The following is a 26,587-nucleotide window of genomic DNA, read 5'->3' as shown; positions in this document are numbered from 1 at the left end:
AGCCGTGCCAGAAAGGTGACTGTGTAGACCAGCACCAAGCGGCCTGCCCGACACTCGCTGCTGCGACGTCCCTAAACACACAAGACGCCTACTCCTTTCAAGGAGAGAATTCAGCGTGCGTTACTTCATTTCCTCGTCCTGCGTACAAGAAGAGAGGGAGAACCACTTGCCGACATTAAAGTCGTTAGAGACGGAGCAAGAGCTCGGTCGAGAAAAGGATGAGCGGGACATGATCTTGTTGAAAGAACGACCCCGGTATTGGTCTGACGTAATTTAAGGGGTCCAAGAAAAAGCCAGTCAATAATTGTAACACGTTGCTATTGCAAACCCGGTACACCAGAATACGAGTCCAGAGTTCAGTATTTTAACCATTCAGACATTTCTCTCAATGTTACAACTCTTAGCTTGTAGAGGGTGTAATGTTGCAGCTCGTAACCTAATAAACTACTCAACTCTTCAAAGACTACTTTTGAAAACTGATGACTCAAATTAGTTTCAAAAATGGCTCTGAGCACTATGGGACTTTACATCTGAGGTCATCAGTCCCCCAGAACTTAGAACTACTTAAAACTAAATAAACTTAGGAAATCACACACATCCATGCCCCTAGGCAGGATTCGAACCTGCGACTGTAGCGGTCGCGCGGTTCCAGACTAAAGCGCCTAGAACCGCTCGGCCTCACCGGCCATCTGCAAATTACTTTAACGGGTGAATAGTACAATTTCAAAATGCTGAATCCAAGTTACTTCATTAACAGAAATCAGCACTACCTCACATGTCTGCGGTTGATCCCGGCGGAGGTTCGAGTCCTCCCTCGGGCATGGTTGTGTGTGTGTGTGTATTTGTCCTTAGAATAATTTAGGTTAATTAGTGTTTAAGCTTAGGGAGTGATGACCTTAGCAGTTAAGTTCCATAAGATTTCACACACATTTGAACATTTTTGAATCTCACACGTTGCTTTTAGATATATACACGTTCTCTCTCTCTCTCTCTCTCTCTCTCTCTCTCTCTCTCTCTCTCTCTCTGTTCACACACGCGTCCGCATGCAGATACACGTAGTCATATATGCGCATACGCTCCGTGTATAATGAAATTTTTCTGTTGTGTGAAATACTAGTTTTTGCCGTTCGAACTACTGCTGTTATCAGAACTGTAAAGAATGGTGGGAGAATCTAAGAAGCGTATTACTGTTCTTATCATTGTTTTAGCAAAAGAGCAACTATCTCTAACATCATGATTGTGAAATTAATCTCAAACTATTCGTATGGAACTTCTGTTGCCGATCGAGTCTCGAGTTCGAAGCTACACATTTCCCTGATAAAGTTTTCATCAACTCACCATACGAAATAAAGCTTAGGGTTGCTCATTAGGTGTCCTCAGATGCGTTGTTTGTGGAAAACAAAGATCTCGGTTGGTGTCCCGGTCGAGCACAGAGTTTTAAATTAACAGCCTTTTACATTACGGCATACACTGCATTAGGTTACAGCACGTAATCTCATATTGGCATTGGTGCCCTTGATCTCCATCGGCGTATAGCCCAGCCACCTCATCTCGGCGATGTCGGAAATTGATTTTGTTCTTGTGTTTCTTTGGGTTCGTTTCATCGAGTTGGTATCCATAGCAAGATATAAAAAGGGGCAGAGGAGGCGGAAGAACTTCATTCACACATGTGGCAGGTGGGGAGGGGGGAGAGTTGTGGAGGGGATGGTGTTCTCTCCAAATTACGTAATGGTCACTCGCATTATTACTAAACATGTTTTGTTTTCGGCAATGAACCATATTCTCTTTGCCCCAAGAGAGTGAACTGCTTCATGATGAGTTGGGGGTAAGAGAGGGAGAATTCTACCACGGAAATCGTCTATCTGGCTATTGTGCTGTTAAGCAGAAAACACTGAGCCGATCTTAATTCAGCTAGTTAATTAAGGAAAGGTAGTGAGATCATGCTCTTTCAAAAAATATTAAGCAAGAGCAATGGACTCCTCTACTTGCTCGAGTTCTATAACGCGGGACCCTGATGTAGGAGAGCACTCGAGGTCAGGACTCGCCTTCGACGGCACGGACGTGTCATAAATGACAGTAAAACTTGCGCCAGCTGCCAGCGACACCGTAAATAACTCACTCCGACGGAGGTGCGGATCCTGCCGATCATCAGCCGCGCTCAATTTTTCAGCACACCTGAATAATACAGCCGCGAGCTAGCACCACGCGGCACACAAGGACCGGATTCTGGAGAGAACCCTGTCGCAGACTCGTTCCCTCTGGCTGACAGTTTGTTCACGGAGCACTAAAGCGGCCCTTGCCACCAGTAGATTCTTTCGATACTGTGACAGCATTGGTACTGAGTTGAAATTGTCATACATTCTATAGTTGGACCAATCGGTATTCGGTTTGAGCGAGAGTAAAGTTCTACAACGTTTGTACAGCCTCCAGCGGACAGTGATGTGTCGCAGTGGTGCACCGGAGACATATGGTTCGCTCGCACGCGTTACTTTGGTACTGCCCTCTCCCTCACACGCGCCATCTCTCATTCCCACTCTACCTCTTCCACATCGGCGCAGACAACGGATTACAGCTGTACAAGAATCATAAGGTGTACACTAGATGGACATGAGAATTCAAGTCGTGGAAATACGGGAAGATTTTGGCAAACCTGACGCAGAAGTAGTTTGAGATACCTTACAACATTTACACAAAAGGCCACCATGCCTGCCTGTAGAGTTATATTCATTCCTTTACTACTCGACCTTTGCTGAATATTGCTGCTATAATTCTCCATGTCTAATCGTTATAAGTCATGTCCTACTCTGAATGTCACCCAAGTTTCACGTGACTTTCGTGACTCTCTCGTGTTCTTGCTCCTCATGAACGACAGTGTTAGGAGGTCGAGTACAAGAGCTCAGCACAGAGACCAGTGCTGAACGTAGTCTTCTATTCCAAGCCAAGTTAAACGTTGTCTTAATTAATCTGATGATATTAGAGCCTGCATGCCCTCTCTCGCACCGAACTAGGGTAAAGGTAAATTACCCCACGCTGATAGCGAACTAAGTTATATTATGAGGCGACAAGGCCTGGAGACAGGGTCACTATCGAGTTTCGTAAATACAGTTTCTCGTGTCATAAAAGCGTAACATTCACAGGGCCAATGGTACTTTGCTGACGCGACGTAAATTAGGCAAACGATGATGATCTGTGTCGTCTGCAATGTGTGCCGTATATCTAACCCGCAGAGCAGTGAGTGATCCTTCATTTTTATCTTAAAGGGAAAGAAGAAAATCTTAAACGTCTCATTTCCATTGCGGTTAGAGAGCACAAGCCAGCATTGGGCAAGGATGCTGCAAAAAATTGAGCATGTACTTTCTAAAGTAACAGTACCGGCTTTTGGCCTTAATCGATTTCGGAGTTATCATGGAGTACTTCACTCAGGATGAGCGTATGGGAATATGAACTTTGCTTCTGCTGAATGCGATTCCATTCAGTGACCACTGCTCTACATTACTCGGAAATTTTATCTGAAGTGCTGGTGTAGTTTTCGAGCAGCCGTACAGGTGTGTCACTTGCGTGGCTCCAGAGTTCCTTCACATATGCTGTGTCGTGTATTACGTACGCATATTCCTTCATGCACAACTACCCTGGCGACAAAGTAAGATACCTCCGGTTAGCCATGCGGTTCTAGGCGCTGCAGTCTGGAACCGAGAGACCGCTACGGTCGCAGGTTCGAATCCTGCCTCGGGCATGGATGTGTGTGATGTCCTTAGGGTAGTTTGGTTTAACTAGTTCTAATGACTTCAGCAGTTGAGTCCCGTAGTGCTCAGAGCCATTTGAACCATTTAAACCTCCGGTTAAACTGGCTATTTTAGTTTTCACAGCCTAATGGTGGTGAACAAATCGTGTTTTCCGTTGATTCTCACTCCATTTTCTGCTATAAGTAAAGCTTTTAGTTAACTCCCAGAATAATCTGTTCGTAATTTGAGGCCAGTGGAGTCTCACTTTCACTAGCTGCCACTGTTTCAAGTAAGCTATAGAATCTGATGCATTACTCATTCCTCATCGCATTGCTGTACAAGAATTGCAACAAATGAAATATTTCAAGCAAAATCAGATAGTGTAATCTTTACTCAAATGGGGCAAGAGATTCTTTCCTGCATGTTAACAACCGAGTACGGGTTGCGCTTCGTCGCTCGGTGACTTCTTCATCGTATGCCGATAAGACAGTGCAGCTGAATTTCGAACTCGGATAGAACAGACATGTTATCTGTGATGCACATGCTGAATAAAGATTTTCAGTGCTTGTCCTGTGGTACGAGTGTGAGTATAGTAGAAAAAAAGAAAAAAAGGAGAGTATATAATTACACATTCAGATGTATCTAAAGATGAGTTGTGGGCAAGCGTTGGAATAAGCATGTAATTAAGACACTAAGGACAAAAAACGTTCCACAGCTCTGGCCGCAGAGGTGCAATCGACCGCCGTTCCATCCTTAGCCTATGGTGTTATATCGATGTGGCAATGCGGAGCCTGACGTTAGCAAGCCACTCGCCGAGCCTTTGTCGGCTTTTCAGGCCATCGACCTGCTTCCAGTAAGTGGTCAAGTGACATCACGGGGCTGACTGGACGCTGGTCCAGTCCTCCCCTGAGGAAGAATCCCTCCCAGTAGCGGGAATTGAAGCCGGGTCCTGACCACTAAGCCACGGAGGCGGGCACTGGAGGCGAGGATGGGTATTATGATGAAACTTCCTGGCAGATTAAAACTGTGTGCCGGACCGAGAAAGGCAAAGGTCCCGAGTTCGAGTCTCGGTCCGACACACAGTTTTAATCTGCCAGGAAGTTTCATATCAGCGCACTCTCCGCTGCAGAGTGAAAATCTCATTCTGGGTATTGTGATGTCACCCTGTTACTGTGAACAAAGCTGTTCAATTATGCGCTTGGTGACGAAATGTCCGCCGGCCGGTGTGGCCGTGCGGTTTTAGGCGCTTCAGTTTGCAACCGCGTGACCGCTACGGTCGCAGGTTCGAATCCTGCCTCGGGCATGGATGTGTGTGATGTCCTTAGGTTAGTTAGGTTTAAGTAGTTCTAAGTTCTTGGGGACTGATGACCTCAGAAGTCAAGTCCCATAGTGCTCAGAGCCATTTGAACCACGAAATGTCCAGTTTCATTTTCCTTGCACTTATTGAATGAAAAACTGGATAGCACGCATCAGAAACAGTTAAAGACCATGTTTTCGACGAAAGTGTCAGTTCAAGCATATGTTCTGCATTTCAGATCCGGACAGTAGTTGATTTGGTTCAAATGGCTCTGAGCACTATGGGACTTAATTTCTGTGGTCATCAGTCCCCTAGAACTTAGAGCTACTTAAACCTAACGTAAGGACATCACACACATACATGCCCGAGGCAGGATTCGAACCTGCGACCGTAGCGGCCGCGCCGGTCCAGACTGTAGCGCCTAGAACCGCTCGGCCACTCCGGCCCGCCGGACAGTAGTTAAATGCTAAAGAAAAGAACCCAGAAATCTTATAGCTGGAACACGGTGTAAAGCAAGTGCAACTGGTTAGGCGGACATGTTTTAATACATATTTATTTTGTGCATGACGCACAGGCTAGATACGAGCCACGATCAGATTTCAAATAAGACGTTTTTTGCTACCCTATGTGCAGTCGCCCTACAAATTAAATATCGGTAGTCTAATAGGTTCTACATTTCAGTGAAGAAGAGAAGCGAGGACCCTGCGCACAACAGCTTTCGGTACTCCTTACTGGATGAGGCTTTTCGTTGTTGTGGAATAAGTGTCTGCCGGAAGTTGTGGCGCCCCGGCGCAGCCTATCGTGCCGAGGTAACTAACGCAGCAGCCACCGCGTTGACGGAGTAATTTCGCGTGAGAAATGCGTGCGGCCGACAGCCGCCGCTATAGCAATATCTGCAGCGGGCGCCCAGCGGCTGAGGTGCGACCCGCAAGAGGCGAGGGGAACTGGCAGGCGGCCGGCGTTAGCGCCAGCCGCCCACCGCTCGCCCCAAAAAGCCAGCAGCCGAATGCGGAGGCCGGAAAGGCAAATGTTGGTCGGCTTTGGGTTCTCGGTTTTACTGACGATAGATGTGCAGTGTACAGAGGAATGAAACAGCGAAGGAGATGCCACATATAAGTCCAACAATATCTGCAACACATAGCCCTGTAGGTCTACACATCGCATCGTACACAGTACCCAATAATGGACAGTACAAATCTCAGAACTTACTTTCAAATAATAACGGCATGAGTCGTCCTTTAACAAAGCCTTTAAAATAGAAAGTTTCGCTTTGATTGAAAAAACTAATAACTGTCAATAAGAACGATTGATAAGGCACTTAAACAGATTAATCGTCAGAGACCTGAGGAAGACCTGAAAGCAGACACATGGAGAGCCTAGAGTCACTTAACATGTTCACAATTAGGCTACTGGAACTTTGAGTGACGTGCCGTCTCGGCCAACGCAGCAAGAGAGCAAACACCGCGGCCGTGCTTACGCACCGGGACAGCACTCTAGAGGGACAAGCTTGGCCGACACACTCAGGCAGAATGGGCCGCATCCATACGAACCCCGTTATCGACGATCCGCCTGGAGAAGTCTCAATGACATTCTGCTGCAGTACAGAAAGATATAGACTACTATAGAGACACTACCAAGTGACACCCAGTTAAACATGTATTCTGCCGGCCGGTGTGACCGAGCGGTTCTAGGCACTTCAGTCCGGAACCGCGCTGCTGCTACGGTCGCAGGTTCAAATCCTTCCTCTGGCATGGGTGTCTATGATGTCCTTAGGTTAGTTAGGTTTAAGTAGTTCCAAGTCTAAGGGACTGATTACCTCAGATGTTAAGTCCCATAGTGCTCAGAGCCATTTGAACCGTTAAGTTGTATTCTGAAGCCAGGCACTCCGAAATTTCGAGAACGGTCTCCTTTAAGTAGAAAATAACGAGGGCACTGCCTCAGCAGGGCCCGCGAACATCAAGGTTTTTTTAATTTTTTAATTGGAAGTTTAAAATAGTGAGTTATTTGTAACACAATGTGTTTGGTGGCGTTGTAGAAACGCTTCTACAATCGGCTCAGTACCCCATAACGAAGTCAGCTCTGCAAAGGACCATGAGATACCGGTATACAGTATACACCGGTTACTACATGAGCCATTGTATTAGAATAAGCACATATCATACAGCTACTGCAGCAAAAACACAACCTAGCATAATTAAATTTACGGCAGATATTTAAGAGAAATAGTATACCATGAATAATCACCCATTAAACGTATATTAACGAATAAGACAACATCAATCATGCCAAACCAAAGCCAACACAAATATGAAAATACATCGTACTAAATTAATTTGGCACAGGCTAGAATTTACGACATTCATATGGGACTCGTGCATCAGACATGCACGAGAATTACAATTTGAAGCGCCTTTAAACACCAAGCCGACTTACTAAAGTGCTATGGGGGAAAAGGACGGCACGTGTAATAATGCATTAATAGCCAGCGCTCTTTAGCATTGTGACCTCCTACTTTCAAGAACACTTGACATCAATTACAGACCAGTGAAACAATCCAATAAGATAATAAAAATTCATACACAGCACGGCATATTAGAGCAAAACTTGCAGTACACAACTTGAAAGTCTCACAGAAACAAAATTTAACGGACCTTAGTGACAATTCGCTCTCTTAACCACAGAAAAGCCATTGAAATCTAACGCCGTGGAGATGAGAATAGCCACGAATTGAACACAACAGAAAAATAGTCGTCCGTCGTGTTGACCAGGCATCTGACAGCTCGGTACCTCCCACGTAACCAACTTCACGCTGCTCGAAGTTCCCAACAATGATTATAGGGTTCCTTCAGGCCGCGACGTTGAGAGCCTTTTTCTCCTATTGCACCGACAGACCGAACGCCGCCAGAAAATTTGTTTCTGATTTCGTTCCACTGCCCAATGCCATGACCAAAGGCAACTAAACCCCCCGACTGGCCATGATCCCCCTGCCCCCCCCTCCCCTCCCCCCCCCCCCCCCCCATATCCCAGAGGGAGTCAGACTCATTTGAAAGCCCTGCGGTCAAAGATGAGAGGTAACTACCAAAGTCGATATCACTCGATAAGCCGCACGGCTCAAGGTTGTTTCTAAATAAAGTTAGTAGTAGATAAGACTGATAGTAAAATATGTTTTCAATTTGGTTTTGAAAGTCCACACAACACTGAGAAAAAATTCTTTCAAAATACATATAAGCACATTGGTGGTTTTTGCCATGACTTCTGCTTCATGCAGTCGCAGTAGGAATTAGATGAAGAATGGCAAAAAAGTCAATTAACTGATTAGGATCCGGCGGTCAGACAGTACGTTTTGCAAGGACATTTCTCTGAGCACAAAAGAAGGAACAGGGAAAGATAGAGAGAAGAACGGAAACTCTATTTATCTTAAGATAGGTTATAGCCATCCGCTGAGCACCAACTGCACATACGTTCATGAAGCAAATCAAAATAATAACATGTATGTGTCATCTACATCTACATCTACATTTATACTCCGCAAGCCACCTAACGGTGTGTGGCGGAGGGCACTTTACGTGCCACTGCCATTACCTCCCTTTCCTGTTCCACTAGCGTATGGTTCGCGGGAAGAACGACTGCCGGAAAGCCTCCGTGCGCTCTCGAATCTCTCTAATTTTACATTCGTGATCTCCTGGGGAGGTATAAGTAGGGGGAAGCAATATATTCGAGAACTCATCCAGAAACGCACCCTCTCGAAACCTGGACAGCAAGCTACACCGCAATGCAGAGCGCCTCTCTTGCAGAGTCTGCCACTTGAGTTTGCTAAACATCTCCGTAACGCTATCACGCTTACCAAATAAACCTGTGACGAAACGCGCCGCTCTTCTTTGGATCTTCTCTATCTCTTCTGTCAACCCGACGTGGTACGGATCCCATACTGATGAGCAATACTCAAGTATAGGTTGAACGAGTGTTTTGTAAGCCACCTCCTTTGTTGATGGACTACATTTTCAACGACTCTCCCAATGAATCTCAACCTGGTACCCGCCTTACCAACAATTAATTTTATATGATCATTCCACTTCAAATCGTTCCGAACTCGTACTCACAGATATTTTACAGAAGTAACTGCTACCAGTATTTGTTCCGCTATCATATAATCATACAATAAAGGATCCTTCTTTCTATGTATTCGCAATACATTACATATGTCTATGTTAAGGGTCAGTTGCCACTCCCTGCACCAAGTTCCTATCCGTTGCAGATCTTCCTGCATTTCGCTGCAATTTTCTAATGCTGCAACTTCTCTGTATACTACAGCATCATCCGCGAAAAGCCGCATGGAACTTCCGACACTATCTACTAGGTCAGATGTCATATATATAAAAAGGTAGCACATCTACTTATATGACAGAGGTTAACTGAATATCAGAAAACGTGATATTGGCTAATTCATCAGCTCATACGGCTCCCACATCGCAGGATTAATAGCCCTGAGGACGGAGCACCACACTTACCAGTGTATACTGTACAAAGGGGTTTCTGGCGAACTGTGAGAGCTCGATGAAGTGAAGGATTGTTGCGTTTTAGAGGAGTACGTCAATAGTTACCGTACTAAATACTCGTTAGCCTATGAGGACGGCGTGCTACACTAGTTTTAATATCAGTGATGAGAATAACCGAATATCAGCTTACGTGACCGCAGTAAATAGTGAAAGAACTGCAAAAGATTATTGTTTACGGCGTCGTGCAGAGAGATGCACGTATAACGGAGCGGAAGGCGCGGCCCGTTAAAGAGGAGGGCCGCCCATGGCAGTCTCCCCTCCCTTCCCTCCCCCACTTCTCTCAGCGAGCGCGTGGTAGAGTTCTTTCAATCTGGTGTGGAATCTGCGCGGCTGATTTGTCAGAATTTTAATTTTTTACTTGAGAGAACAGGGCTGTCGAGATTATTATGATCCCGGAGTGCTGGATGATAATGAAGATCAATGAATTATGGAGGAAGCGGGCAGCAGCCGCCGCGCGGGCTTCATTACTGGAATTCGGGCCGCCGCCTGTTCCCCGCGCCCCGTGGCCCTCTTTGAAGTCGTCGCCCGCAATCACGGGCCACGCCGCGCCGCTCGTTCAGGGGCCGACGCCTCACCGCAGCCGGCCCGCGCCCCTCCCTCCGCCGCTTTCCGCCTATCGCGGCGATATTTATCTGTTTTACGTGGGATATGCGCTCTGGCGTCTTGGCCAAATTTTGTCAACTGTCACTAAAAGATTCTCAGGCTGCTTCGCACCAGAGATATGCCTCTGAGTTGCAACAGAGACTGTAATTTCTTCTAGCACCAAGAGCAACAATACTCTGCATATATCATCCTGTTTGTTCTTGTAGTTATCTAGAGAGGTAACCCAGTAATTAATTCACTCGACTGCCAGTCCTGTGGCAGATGTTCAAAGCCCCGTCCGACAATTAAGATTAAGGTTTACCGTGGTTCATTAAAGTGTTTGAAGCAAAAGCTGAGACGATGTTTTGTCAACGATTACCCGTCCGGCCTTTATCAGATCTAGACTGTGAGCTGCTCAGACATTCATCATTTCTGTTAACGTTTAGCCACAAACAAACGACGGTTGGCCGTGTGCTAAGCGAAACACTTGTAGTACTGGCTGCTAATACTTCTACCTCCTCCTGAAAATGACTGTGAACTTTCTTGTTGTATAAAAGGCATTTGTATAAAACGCATTTTTCATTTGTCGCCCGATTGAACTCCTTAATTCCTTCTGCTGCTACACCATCCTCAAAGTATGATTTTATGATCCTATTTTATTTACTGGCTTTTGGTAGGTCCTCAGTGAAATTTCTAGATCAGGCCAGGATTTGCAAAAAGTAGACTTCAAAGCAAGGTATCTAATTGAAGTGTCTTATTTATCAAATAGCTAATATGGCAAATATTCTCTAATTTATTTTAAGAATCATTTGTACAACATTTGTTCATGTGTTTGTTAATGCGTGCATAAGCATCTGTGGGTGCATTTGTGTGTGTGTGTGTGTGTGTGTGTGTGTGTGTGTGTATGTGTGTGTGTGTGTATGTGTGTGTGCGTTTGTGTATTGAAAGAAAGAGAGAGAGAGTAAGAAACAGAGAGGTAGGAAGACAATAACGGCGATGATGAAAATGATGTGATGTGAGCAAGCAGTGCAGACAGCAATGTCTTTAGCGGCTGGGGAGAAAGAAAGAGAGGAACGGCTATGAGAGCTATTATGAAGATTTCGTGATGCGAACGCACGATAGCAAGGTCTTTAGCACCCGGAGACAGAGAGAGAGGAGAGGGAGAGGGAGAGGGAGAGGGAGAGAGAGAAAGAGAGGGAGGAAAATAGAAAGAGAAGGATTACCTTTACCTGTGAGACATTCCACTTTGTCGGATACAGAGAAATTCAAGTTTCACAATGTTAAGTGCGTCTTTTCTGGTACAGTGATGTAGCACCGCAGCACGCAACGGCGCAAAACGAGCTAATAATTTTTACCTATTTGAAAGTAGTGCTGGAGGAAAATACAATCCATGTGAACAGCACATGTGCAAAGTAGCTGTTGTCTGTGCACCCTTTGTGTTATAGACCTGATCATACTGCATTACATACATTCCTGTCTTTGATGCATAATATTTGACATACTAGAGATGTTATATGGGATAAGAAGTAGAGTGTGGGAAATGCTGCAAAACACTGAGTACTTCTTAGGATTTGGAAATGCACGTACAATATAAATCAGTGAGTTCAGCATCTTGTATTATCGATTTTTGGTCTCAAGTATGTCTGCAGTCATGATCCCCTAGAAATTGCACACGTAGAGAATCTATAGTGTTCAATAGTGCCTGCACTGTCAAGTACGCCTGTATTGTACAGTACCTTATTGACTGAAAGTATAACATCACCACATACCTTGCTGCTGTATTGCATTGATAAACAACTGACGCATTTTAACTGTTTAAAACATGGGAAATCATATGACACATTTTTTTTCTCGGTTGACAACCTCGATTTCGCCACGATGTTCCGCCATTTTCTAATCCACAAAATGTCTACTGAGATAGACATAGAGTTTTGTTCGATGTACTGAAGGACTGTATCAAATGTATTTTTAGCATCATGACTGTAGCGGCGGCCCGTGTACGTAAAGAAACACCGTAAATAGAATGGTCGGACTAAGGGAGATGAAGGACCATCCGATGTCGGGTTAATGAGGTTCTACTCTAGTTAACATATATTTCCTGGAGTTGATCTGTGTGAGACCAGAATGACAGAGCGTTAAACTTTTGAAAGTAATCTGTCAAAATAACGTTATGAAAATGCCGTGTGGCTACGGCCTCTCGTCGGGTAGACCGTTCGCCTGGTGCGAGTCTTTCGAGTTGACGCCACAGCGGCGACTTGTGTGTCGGTGGGGATGAAATGATAATGATAAGGTCGACACAACATCCAGTCCCTGAACGGAGAAAATCTCCGACCCAGCCGGGAATCGAACCAGGGCCGTTAGGTAGGACATTCCGTGGCACTGACCGCTCAACTACCAGGGACGGACAAATAACGTTATAGTTTAATGTCTCGTCGACGTTAAGATCGCTGGAGACCATAACGTCCGCTGTTTTCCGCGAAAGTGGGGAAGAAACTGGCCACAGCCTAGTTTAAGGAAGAGCCTCGCATTCGCCACAAGTGATTAAGTAAATTTTATAATCTAAACCAGGTGGGCTGGCTGGAGATTTAAGTCCCATTTTTCTTAAACAGCTTGAGATGAGCATATCTAGTGGAACTACCGGATGATCAAAAAGCCAGTATAAATTTGGAAACTGAATAAATCACGGAATAATGTAGATGGAGAGGTGCAAATTGACACACATGCTTGGAATGACATGAGGTTTTATTAGAATCAAAAAAATACATAAGTTCAAAAATGTCCGACAGATGGCGCTTCATCTGATCAGAATAGCAATATTAGCGTAACAAAGTAAGACAAAGCAAAGATGATGTTCATTACAGGAAATGCTCAATATGTCCACCATCATTCCTCAACAATAGCTGTAGTTGAGGAATAATGTTGTGAACAGCACTGTAAAGCATGTCCGGAGTTATGGTGAAGCAATGGCGTCTCTCGGTCGATCACGATACACTTGCGACTTCAGGTAACCTCAAAGCCAATAATCGCACGGACTGAGGTCTGGGGACCTGGGAGGCCAAGCATGGCGAAAGTGGCGGCTGAGCACACGATCATCACCAAACGAAGCGCGCAAGAGATCTTTCACGCGTCTAGCAATATGGGGTGGAGCGCCATCCTGCATAAACATCGTACATTCCAGCAGGTGTTTATTAGCCAGGCTGGGGATGATGCGATTCTGTAACATATCGGCGTACCTCTCACCCGTCACGGTAGCAGTTACTGACGTTTTTCTGTCCAGCGCCATCTGTGGGACATTTTGTGAACTGGTGAACTTCGTATTGTTTTTTTTTTTTTGTTCTAATAAAACCCCATGTCATGTGTGTCAATTTTCACCTCTCTATCTACATTATTCCGTTGTTTATTAAGTTTTCAAATTTATACTGACTTTTTGGTCACCCCGTACTTCGAAATTACTCGAAGAGCGGGTTTCCGCTACATCCGGAGCGTTTCGGTTCTTCTGGGGGCACTACCGTACGCTGCTGTTGTGACCCACGCGACACATCTTAACACTTGTGCAATCTCCGATGTGACAATCGTTGTGGCTGTGTCATCCGCACAGCTGAAGAAACGTGATAGCGTGACCCTACACGAATGTGTGTGTGTGTGTGTGTGTGTGCAATGTGTGTGTGTGTGTGTCCAGCGTGGCGAGCGTGTGGCAGCGTCATGCCCCGTGCCACGCCAGGCTATGCCATGCCACGCACCCTTATTAATATTGTACTGGCGCGGTGGAGGACCCGCCGCGGGGAACGGGTTGGGGGAGTGCCGCCGAGCCAGCAACGAGGAGAAAAAAAATTGTTACAAAAGTTTTAAAATATGTACAGTCGGAGGCTGCGGCGCGGCGCGGCGGGGAGTAGGCGGAAACTTTTCCCGGCCTGCTCGGGGAATACATTAGGAAGGAAGGAGCGGCGGTGGCCGCCAGAGAGGAGACGGCCCGGCCTTCATTTAGCGGCTGCGCTGCGCTGTGCCTCGCCTACCGCGGAGCGCAGCGGTACGGCTAACCCTGGGTCCGCCGCGGGCACCCCGGAACTAATTACACCACTTAATGGCGGGGAGCTCGTCTTTTTCCAACCCTCCCACGCCCTGCCCGTGTCGGGACCCTACGGGATCGGGACGTTTGAAACCGAGAGGTTCATTTATCTAAGAAAGCATCATTGTCTTATTGGGCACCGAACTGGAACGCCTGAGTCTGCAAATGCCTTCCGGACCTGTTTCGTTACACCAAAGAAATCGTCATACGAATGGAAACGCCAAGACCGTGGAACGCGGTAAAATCCTACCGCCGGCAACCGCGTATCACACAGACGTCTGACTAATACGGCTTTTCGCGGATGATGCTGTAGTAAACAGAGAAGTTGCAGCATTAGAAAATTGCAGCGAAATGCAGGAAGAACTGCAGCGGATAGGCGCTTTGTGCAGGGAGTGGCAACTGTCCCTTAACATAGACAAATGTAATGTATTACGAATACGTAGAAAGAAGGATCCTTTGTTGTATGCTTATATGATAGCGGAACAAACACTGGTAGCAGTTACTTCTGTAAAATATCTGGGAGTACAATCACGGAACAATTTGAACTGGAATGATCATATATAATTGTTGGTAAGGCGGGTGCCAGGTTGAGATTCATTGGGAGAGTCTTTAGAAAATGTAGTCCATCAACAAAGGAGGTGGCTTACAAAACACTCGTTCGACCTATACTTGAGTATTGCTCATCAGTGTGGGATCCGTACCAGGTCGGGTTCACAGAGGAGATAGAGAAGATCCAAAGGAAAGCGGTGCGTTTCGCCACAAGGTTATTTGGTAACCGTGATAGCGTTACGGAGATGTTTAGCAAACTCAAGTGGCAGACTCTTCAAGAGAGGCGCTCTGCATCGTGGTGTAGATTGCTGTCCAGGTTTCGAGAGGGTGCGTTTCTGGATGAGGTATCGAATATTTGCTTCCCCCTACTTATACCTCCCGAGGAGATCACGAATGTAAAATTAGAGAGATTCGAGCGCGCGCGGAAGATCTCCGGCAGTCGTTCTTTCCGCGAACCATACGCTAGTGGAACAGGAAAGGGAGGTAATGACAGTGGCACGTAAAGTGCCCTCCGCCACACACCGTTGGGTGGCTTGCGAAGTATAAATGTAGACGTAGATGTAGATGTAATCTAACCGCCAGAAAGTGGAACCGTAAGCTTCGAATCAGCCTCGGTTTCAAGCGAAAGTCGATATGAACAGCAGTAATTAGAAGCATTATGTTAAAATTGGGTCATGTAATTTATCGTTTCGGAACCGCGCACCATTCTCTTTTCTCAACAAGTACTTTTTATTCTGCAAAAGATAGCGGCTTCACATGTTGAGAGACCGCTCACATTATTCAATTGAAGGAGCACGCAGAAGTAGGATAGTATCATTACCACCGACATTCAACACTTCAGACGCAAATGAAACATGAAATTGGAAGAAAATCTTTATCTTCCCATTCCGATGGAACTGCAACAGTACAATTCGCTTACCGTCTAACCACTTTCCCCTTGTCGAAAAACCCTTACAAGACCACCGGACGTTATGTCAGGATCGCCCTCGTGCCATAAAGCCTTGCTGGGACACCGATGTTTAACTAATATTGTCAGTTCACAGTCTGGTTATCAGGAACGGTACCGCCACATTCTAAATGGTTCAAATGTCTCTGAGCACTATGGGACTTAACATCTCAGGTCATCAGTCCCCTAGAACTTAGAACTACTTAAACCTAACTAACCGAAGAACAGCACACACATTCATGCCCGAGGCAGGATTCGAACCTGCGACCGCAGCAGCAGAGTGGTTCCGGACTGAAGCGCCTAGAAACGCTCGGCCACAACGGCCGGCGCCATATTCTAAAACTACTTTCTACGGAAGAGGATTGCTTTAATCATCACGACTCGATGTGGCTATATCGAAGTGGTGCGTTACCAGATCTCCACGGTTTAGTTATCTCTGCATTACAGACACAGTCACTTTGACAAAATAAAGCGGTTTTTCACTCAAGGTGGCTCTCAATACTCTGACAAAAATCCTGCACTGGATATAAATGCTTTGATATTTTAATTAGTCTTTTGCCGTGTGCTTCACCACAAATGACACGAATGAAGAAACGTTGTCATTGCAGCCGTAGTACTCAACATAGGAAACTGACGAAAAACTTCCATTTCCAAATAAGTACTTGAATTGTCCTCCAGTGGCTAAGTAAATCAAGGCAAATGCTAGACTGGTCCGCAATTGACACATTTAAAGTTATCAAGATGTGCCGACGTCACAGCGCTGGGTGCTTCTGACTTACACTATAATATTAAAGTTATTGTGATGATTCCACCCGTCGACTGTTACTTCCTATAGAACGGAGTACGTTTTCTGGAAGAATAAATCTGACAAAACTATGTCTGTAGGTATATGTCCCAATCAAACGTTGAGAATCCCAACAATATAATTTGCTCAATGACTATCGTCAGTACACTACCATATCTAGTGCGTCGAGGAAACATTGGACTCGTTTTTCTGAGGAGATAGACTCAAATTAGAGCTCAGACATCCTGATTTCACTTTTCCGACCATTTTTTTAATCCATCTTTTGTAGACGATGTGTCGGCCATCCAAAGAGGCTATGATCGATTGACCATCCATGATCTCAGCTAACGCACTCTTACTAGTATACTCACTATTTACAGGATCCCATAAAAAAAACAGACGACAAATAACTACACTAAATGTACTGCAGTTCCTGGACGACGGGATACGCAGGCAGCATGATTTGTTTCAAGCAGTCGTACTGCAAGACAACAGCAGAGAGGCACTGACAGGTCTAGCTTTGTTATCAGTTATATAACGAGTCGTACCTTCAAAAAGGAAAAGATTTAAATATATCGAGAGGTCTGTTAACTTATTCCATTGCTTCTGCAGCACTGTAGTGTTTGTGATCATTAAATAGAATCACAATGATCAAGAAGCTTTTTCTAGCTGTTCTTATGCTTCCCCGAGCACCAGCCAAGGAGAGGGGTGAGGGAGGTGTATCGGCCCGCTAGAGCCGACCCGAGGCGACGCGACGAAGAGGAGTTTAGGGGGAGCCGCGCTGGTGGCCGGGTTTTTATCGCGGGCTAATTACGCGGCCTTAATCCCCGGCTGTGCAGGAACGCTGCAGATTGGATTTGAAAGGCCCGGATAGCAAAAATGGCGGAGTCTCGAATTACAGCCGGCGGCTGTGGAGACCGCCTTCATTAGCCTCAGTTCAGCCCGCGGCCCAAGGAGGAGGAATTACTTTCTGCGCCTCACGTCCGGCTTGCCTCCAAGACCAGCAAAAGAATTATCGCCCGCTCGGTTTGTTTAGCTGCAGCGTCACATACAAATATTTGGTATGCACTTAAAAATTTTTGCCTTCTCAAGAGCTGAATGAGAACTTCACAAGAGTCTTTGACAACTTCATTAGGACGTTAAAATTAAAATTGAAAACAGTCTTGATCGCTATTTTTTTTACGTATTTATTGCCATCAAGACTGTTTTCAATTTCACTTTTAACAAATTTTAAGATCGCTGAGTATGTTTTCAAAAATTTCATTAGGACGATTGTGGCGACGTAGGAATCATACGAGTATATGACGCCTCATATCAGCGGCCAAATCTGAAAGAACTGTTACTTATTACGTGTTGTAATATTAGGTCATCATTACAGTGCACGTATTTTCTTTCTGTTTAAAAAAATGGTTCAAATGGCTCTGAGCACTATGGGAGGTCGTCAGTCCCCTAGACTAAGAACTACTTAAACCTAACTAACCTAAGGACATCACACACATCCATGCCCGAGGCAGGATTCGAACCTGCGACCGTAGCAGCAGCGTTGTTCCGGACTAAAGCGCCTAGAACCGCTCGGCCTTCGCGGCTGGCTTCTTTCTGGAATTTGGAATATGAGTGCGACTTTTCCGACATAAAATTAAGTGGCTATTTTTTAGAACAGATTTAATTGATCTTCTGTTTGCATGTTATACAACCGTGAATATAGTGTTAACATTTTTATTTTACTATGCTCTAATTAACTTATTCATTGATCTATCTTCCTTATCCCGATGAGGTATTTATCACATATCTTTCTCATTTCTTATAGCCACCACGATTTCGTCTGATTTGACGCATTGCTCAAATTTTTACTGATTTCTTATAATCCACACCCTTTGCACAATTTATAGATCAACCTTAATATTTTGAGATAATATTCTAGTACCCGTCATCCTTTGCAGTGCTTACTTTGCAGCACTACCCGCGTCACCAAATTTACTAACACTACTTGCACTCAGAAACGTTCTATGTATTTTCTTTAACTCTCGAAACGTCTTTTTTCTATATTTCATTCCTGATTGTCTTTTACCGACGCATTATTATTTTCTATGTTGGCTTTGAGTTTCACTTTAACTTACTTCTGTACCAATACTTCATAATTTCAAGTTTTCCATTAAACAACTTGCATAATAGACGGTTATTTTTTATTACTACTAGTCTTAATTAGCCGCGCTTTCTTTTGTCAGGGCTACTCTATACACCAGATCTGTAATCTACCCGTACGACTTTGTTGCTCAATTAAAAGGACGGTAACTTAGATCACAAGCACCTCGAATAAACTTTCCATATTATCTATCGGGAAAAGCGACAAACAGCAACGCCGTTGACCTGTATTGAGGCACCGTTACATAAGATTCGTAAGGCGTGCGCCTCGACGAGCCTAAGAACCGTGCAACAGAAGGAGAACAGGGGCAGCACATTCAAAGAATACCGCAAGCTACAAGGCAAACTAAGCACGAATATGTAAAAGGAAAGGCGGAATAATTTGCTAAAACGACGAAGGAGTTTTTTAAGTCGAACAGTACAACGTCACACTTGCTACTCAAAATGTCGTTACAGCTATGCACAAAGAAAAGAAACATAAACAATTACCTTTACATCTATGTTAATTGAAAGAATATCGGTTCTTTCTGCAACAACTTCGTCATTTTCCACAACATTTTCTAAGTATAAGGCAAATGTGAACGATTATGGATCTGTGGTTTTCTAACTTTAACATTAGTCTGACAACTTACTGTTCTGGTTACAGGACTAGGACAGCCGACCATTATGCTAGTAAAACCATATTGTTACACGATGTGAATTTTTAAATGTCTCTAAAAAGAGAATTGGAAAGGCAATAACATTGGCTTAGGAAAAAGAGAAATATCACGCGGAAACAACGAAACGGGTTTCTGAAACAGGTACACTCACTTAACAGACAACCATAACAAACTTTCCCACAATAATAAGCAGTTTCACTTATTTTAATGTTCTACGAGTGATGGAATAATTTATTTTCTAATAGCCAGCATGATGAGAAAAAAAAATCTGTTTAGGTGAGAAGCTCATTTTTCTCACTCACAGCATCAGCGAAAGCAACACAACTATAGTATGTGCACGCCTCTCTTTACCCACATTCATCGGCTCTATGTCGACAGGGTGCTACACACAGTAGTTATTTTCTTTTCACTTCTTGCAATGTTTAAGATACTAATTTCAACAATGATTTATAAACAGGGGGCACATACAAGGGAAATCCAGGAATCAACGACCTATTCGCACTCCCACTGTGTAGGTTTATATAAAACTTGTATCCAACATCGAATAGTTTTGTCACTATCTTGTATCAGTGTTCATCGAAATAAGTTCTTAATACGTATTGTGTGATTGTTTAAAATGAAGTGTGTTATGTGAAGTCCGGAACACTCTGAAGCCGGAAGTGTTTGGTTCAAATGGTTCAAATGGCTCTGAGCACTATGGGACTCAACTGCTGAGGTCATTAGTCCCCTAGAACTTAGAACTAGTTAAACCTAACTAACCTAAGGACATCACAAACATCCATGCCCGAGGCAGGATTCGAACCTGCGACCGTAGCGGTCTTGCGGTTCCAGACTGCAGCGCCTTTAACCGCACGGCCACTTCGGCCGGCTCGGAGGTGTTTGTTTGATTTTTGAATGATATTTGTCGAAGTTCACCGTTAGCCGAAGGCAGAGTGCGGTGAAGCAGAAAAAGAGCGAAAGGAATGTAAAAGAGTGGTGTAACATTTCGAACAACTGATGAACAAATGTGCACGACGGAACTCGCCCCGGACATTTGTCACTCATCAGAGATGATTTGAAGAATCAAGTGAGAACGAAATCGTTTCACGTTTCTTTTCCAAATACTTCTCGTTCATTGCTCAATCACATTGTGCTCAAAAATTCTGAATGTACTAAATCTGTGCACCAATGTTTTCCCGCCAACTGAGTGACCAACACAAAACGCAAATAATGGCTGATGCATCTTCATTTTTAAGGTGGTACCATCCAGACGGAAAATCTTTTCTTGATCAGACAGGTACTGCTGACGACATATGGGTGTATCGCTTCACTTTAGTGACCAAGGAGCGATCACTCGAGTTGGAGCGATCAGTCTCACAAAAAAAAAAAAAAAAACAACAACAACAAAACTCAAAGCGTGTAGTTACGATTCCTCAGCGTCCTGGTAGATTTCATGCTACAGGACGCTGCAGTCAATACAAGTTGATATTTTTACGCGATGCGAAGAATCCAAAATCATTAAATATCGAGTGCTTACTGCTGTACTGTGCTCCTTCCAGTGTCCGCCCACGTGCTGCGATCAAGGACTTGCTAGATCACTTTGACTGGGAAATTTTTGATCATCTATCCTAGAATCCACACCTACCTCCTAGTGATTTTTATCATGAAGCTCGAAGAGTTTCTGGATGCAAAACGTTTGGAAGTGATACTGAGATGAAGAACGCAGCGAACTGTTGGCTTAATGGGCACGCTGCAGCAGGTTACGACATTGAATTCCAAAGCTCACGGACAGATTCAACAAATGCTTAAATGACAGAAATGATTATATGGACAAGTCAAGAAAACTCAGTTTAACAAGTTTTTTGTAACAAATCATATTTATTGGTTTTACACTTTATAACCAAAAGTGAGGGCAATACAATGAAACACAAATCGGCTGTTAGTAGTTCAAGCCAATGTGAAGCATTTCTCTTGGCATAGCCTCAGAGAAATTGGTTATTGCCGACCGAGTGTCAAATCGGTAGCGATCTGATTCCCAGCAGAGCACCAATCCCGCTGTGCGGAAGCGACGTGACGTCTGTTCGTCAGACATTTGTAGCCCCTTTGTGCTGGAAACATTTTATACTGAAGACCCGCCCTAGACACAGGTGATCTCAAAAGCCTGGATTCTTGTGTGATTTCTGATGTGATTTTACGAGGTATCGGTTGAGCTGTTTAGCATATCCCTATGACGCTGTACTTCCGATTCCTAATAACAACCTACAGAGAAGTGGGGCTCCCCATAGGATCACACACATTTAAGGGTGAAACAATGTCACGGAACGGAAACGTCTTATTTAAGGAAAACTACTAGGAGTGGCCCAATCAAGCAAGAAAATACAGGTACCACACAATAAAGGGATATATTGACAAAGGGCCTCATCTATCCTCAATAGAAACAAGTGGTTCCGCTGACATTTTGGTTTAGTACCATAAAGTATCAAACATATGAACTACCCACTGTGATAAGTATGTGAACATTTAATAAATGGACAAGGGATTGTAATCATGAAACCCAAACTTGGCACAGGTGGGTCAACACAACAAAAGTGAAATGAACTAAATCACAGATGTTGACGTTGACTGCAATAATGGTTAGAGGTATAAAGATATAACATGGAAAAATAAATACAAATGCCAGTAGAATCGCCAAAGTGCATGATGGAACCACATAGCTAGCTGTGAACATAATAACTGTGCAGTAAAGCCCTGATGGAAGTTAATTAGTCTCACATCCTCCTCGATTCAGTGATCGATTCATCGGCTCATTCTTACCACTCTTTTACAACATAAATGTGGAGGACAGTGCCAGTAATGGCTGGGAATTCTAAGTCCACCTTTACTCTAACTGTACACATTTTTAATGTGGAGACTTCCGTGTGATAGAAAGTCTCATCTTATCGGTCACCTGGCAGCAAGTGTTGTCTTACTTAACTTTCTGAAACTTGGCTGTTTCTGCCAGTGTAGGATCTCGCTGGCCAACTGCAGCGGAGTTGGGAGTTCCGACCAATAATAATTAAGTAAATATGTTAAACAAAGTACTTATCTCATTGATTCAGTTGTAGTTAGACAACGATGGGCTGGCATGGGGATGAAGACAGAAAATCTGGCCGGCCAGTGTGGCCGAGCGGTTCTAGGCGCTTCAGTCTGGAACCGAACGACCGCTACGGTCGCAGGTTCGAATCCTACCTCGGGCATGGATTTGTGTGATGTCCTGAGGTTAGTTAGGTTTGAGTAGTTCTTAGTTCTAGGGGACTGATGACCTCAGATGTTAAGTCCCTTAGTGCTCAGAGCCATTTGAACCATTTAATTTGAATAGTAAAACTCTCTCACTACACGACAGATTTCTACTTCTGGCCTATTGAACGGCTTACATGTTGGCAAACATGGGAAAGTGAGTGTTCTACACAAATAATTATTGTGAGGAAATCAGAGTGCCCGTTTGAAGGATTTCTTTCATGGCGAGGCTGCGGAGAAACGGAGGGTCTCACGCTTCTCCTATTCAGGCTTCTCCGCTTGGCTTCAAGTGTTATCTTTCAAAAAAGATTTCTTTAGGTGTCTTGTACGATACAGTTTCATGACAGATGGCTGTCTCCTCTGCCACCCATTGCACTGACATAAGTCGAACTGAATTTTGCCTTCTATCTGCACTGAAAGGCAGCTTTCAGCTCTAAACATACTTATTATCACTCTTGGTCCTTTTCAGTAAACTTCTGTGTTGGTCAAGCCAGCTGGAAAAAACTATCCAAGGCTGTAGAGAATCACAGGCCCTTGCTGTAAAAAATGTAAAGGAAGAAAAGAATTAGCTGGGCACTGACTGGTAGTGTTGAACACGATCAGCTAGATTGACCCTGCGTATGTGCATTTAACATTATAAAATATGTTGGGTGACAGTTTGTGGATAAGCTGACATGTAACAATTTGACAATGCATCTTGCACCTGTTATCATCCCAGATTGAATTTCATTTAACTCACTACACACTGCCTTGTTCGCTACACACCTGTATGTAGCAGACAGCTCAGACATTATTTCTTCAGTCGCACCATACGCCGCATCTAGCCACATAATTCTGTTTGATAATCTCCAAATGAGACAATCCTTCTGTGACTTTTCGCTGTACACTTTAGTAAAGACGAACGGTAGCTTCTTCCTGGGTTACCCTTGTACAATGCAAGGAAGCAGACAGGCAGTCCAGGTAATCGAATTTAATGGCTTACTGTCATTTAAGTGTACAACACTTTCTGGGTAATTTAGAATGCAGCAATAATTTTGGCACAGATTATTATGTCATAGACGAGCTACAGATACTGGTTGCAAGCGGGAATTGATTGAAATCAATGAAGAAAGTTAAAGAATTTTGCTGGACTGAGATTCGAACCAGATCTCTTGCTTATTAGGTATATGCCCCGATTACTGAACCAGCTAGACACAGTGATCATTGCCACTGTACAGGCCACCTGGAAGATAGTATTGTAGAACACTCAGTATAACGTCGTTTATTGAAACTGAGCTACACTTCTCGAACAATCCCTCTATACACACAGAAACAAATAACTTGTAGACGACCGTTCATCAAGAGCCTCGGTGAGGTCTGTGGAGCTGGTCCTAGCTCGGCGAGGAACTGGCTGTACTGCTGCTTCGCTGGCCTTATAAAGCCGGCGTAGGCCGGCGGAATACTCCAACTTTCCCTGTATCTGTGAGGCGACCTCTGCAGAAAAAGGTTCGCATTAGTTTCTAGCAAGTTCTGTTTATTTTGAAGAATTGTTTCCCTCTTGGTTGCGCCTGCAAGTGCTTGTTATATGGTACATAGGGGTGTCTTCCGTGTAGTCTGCCTGGCAGGAGCCATCTGTGGCAGACGTAACACCAGATACGTACGGATGAACATATACAGATTATTACGTGGCTACGCGCTGCACTGCCGGATGCTGGTTCCGGGGCGCTCTGCGGTGTGCAGTTCGCCCTCAGCAGCGCCCTCGGCCGGGCTACACTTTCTAATCCTGCGTGACGCCGCGTCACTTTGTGTGTACAGCAAGTTCGCGGGCGGAACTTGGCGCGGAGGACCTCGCCGTACCGCGGCGCGGAAACGAATTTATTGCTCCGCGGCACAGAAGTGCAGCCAGCGTGAAGACGTTTTATACGGGTGCCGAATAAAATTATCCTCAAATAAACGGGGGCGACGGCTTCCAAAATTTAAACATCTAACACCATTTGGAGACAAGTTGAGAAAGAAGCAGCACTCCAGTGCGCCGGGAGAGCACCTGCAGCAAGTTGCTGGCGGCTGCGACTAATTAACAAGTCCGCCCGTTACGGCCCTCATAAACTTGTCTTACGGCTAATGCAAACACGTGGCCGCGCCTCACAGGGCCCGACACCGTCTTCAGACGGCCCTTCTCGGCTCCCGATTCTCCACCCATCGTCTCATCACAGAAAGAATGTCGTCTAACCGTTCTCCGCAGGCTACTTCCGTAAATAAACGAAAACACCTCTACCTAGTGCCTTTAACCGGATGTTTTACAGACTGCAAAGTTTAACGGATGTACCATGCTCTCTTGTTGAACATCTAAATCTGCACTTGTATTCCGCAAGCCACGTCACTAAAAGTGCCGGAGTACACTACTGGCATCCCTGTCACACCCTTCCACCCTCCCCTCCCCCTTTCCTTTTAGCGTTAGTGTATTGTGTGTGGAAGGATTTTCTCGTCATAGTCAGTTTGGGAGACATATTTCGGACGAAGTAATACGCTACCTGACTCTGTTTGAAATGTATGCTGTCTCAGTTCCAATAGTAATATTATCCCAGGTGCACAGCGCTCCCTCCTCCTGTTGCGTCTTCGCCGGCCGGGGTGGCCGAGCGGTTCTAGGCGCTACAGTCTGGAACCACGCGACCGCTACGGTCGCAGGTTCGAATCCTGCCTCGGGCATGGATGTGTGTGATGTCCTTAGGTTAGTTAGGTTTAAGTAGTTCTAAGTTCTAGGGGACTGATGACCTTAGAAGTTAAGTCCCATAGTGCTCAGAGCCATTTGAACCATTTTTGTTGCGTCTTCCACTGTAGTCTCATGAGGTTCTGCGTCATACTACCACACTTACTAGACGAAGTCGCTCTTCGGTGGATCTGCACTTCTTTTCATCCTACCTAGTAACAGTCCCAGCTAATAAGCACTATGCTGGAATCGAACGAGCCTTTTCTAAACCACTTTTTTCGTCCATGAATTACAGTTCATAGGATGAATCTCAACCTGGCAATTGCTTATCTTACTTCAGTTTTATGTGCTAATTCCATTTTCCTTCGTTCTGGACCTTTACTCGTAACTATTTTACTGTTTTAGTTGTTGTTGTTGTTGTGGTCTTCGGTCCTGAGCCTGGTTTGATGCAGCTCTCCATGCTACTCTATCCTGTGCAAGCTTCTTCATCTCCCAGTACCTACTGCAACCTACATCCTTCTGAATCTGTTTAGTGTATTCATCTCTTGGTCTCCCTCTACGATAAACGTATGTCTAGTGATTTATAGTAAAATGATGCCCAGTGTTTATTGAATGTACAAAACATTTAAATAATGGTATTTGATTGATTGGTAGGACAATCTTTCACCTGATAACAAGGACCAATCGTAGCCGTGAGCTACCTATTGAATAATACAATATAGTCTGCCTAACGTTCCCTGCCTCCCGTAGTGCCAAGTCGTCTTTAGTGAATTTAGCCGTAGTTTCTACCACAAAGAGAACGCGCAGCGGTAATCTAACTACCGGACTTCAGATTGATGATCAGGGTTTCAGATTTACTAACTGTTTCGCAATAACTTTTTTTATCGGATGTATGAGGTTAGTGATCACAGGAGGAAGGATGGTGTGCTGGTACGCACACTGGGGAAAAGTTTAACTAAATACATTGATGAACAGGTCATATTTATTTACAAAAGGAGCGTAGTCCTGAACTTCAAAAATGGAACACGTATAAAAATTCTAAAACTATGGTTCTGTGAGGGTAAACAGTATTAATCACAGTCATTCAGCAGGGATTATGCTGGGTCAGGAGTGCAACATGGATGCATTTCTGCTTGGTTTCTCGCCTACATCAGAAAATGCCGTCTGCTAGCACGTCTTTGGTTTCCTTTTTGCATTAGACACTGATACTTGTAGTCTAATTTTCCGCTGCTTTGCAGAACGAAGCATTTTTTTACGTTTTACATAGCATATTTGTTTTAAAATAAACAGCGGTGTACGAAAAAATGCGCTGTGTAAACCGTAAAAAATGCACAGTTCTGCAA

Source organism: Schistocerca americana, chromosome 1 (genome assembly GCF_021461395.2).
Source record: "Schistocerca americana isolate TAMUIC-IGC-003095 chromosome 1, iqSchAmer2.1, whole genome shotgun sequence".
Lineage (NCBI taxonomy): Eukaryota > Metazoa > Arthropoda > Insecta > Orthoptera > Acrididae > Schistocerca > Schistocerca americana.
Note: the sequence above shows the minus strand (reverse complement) of the source record.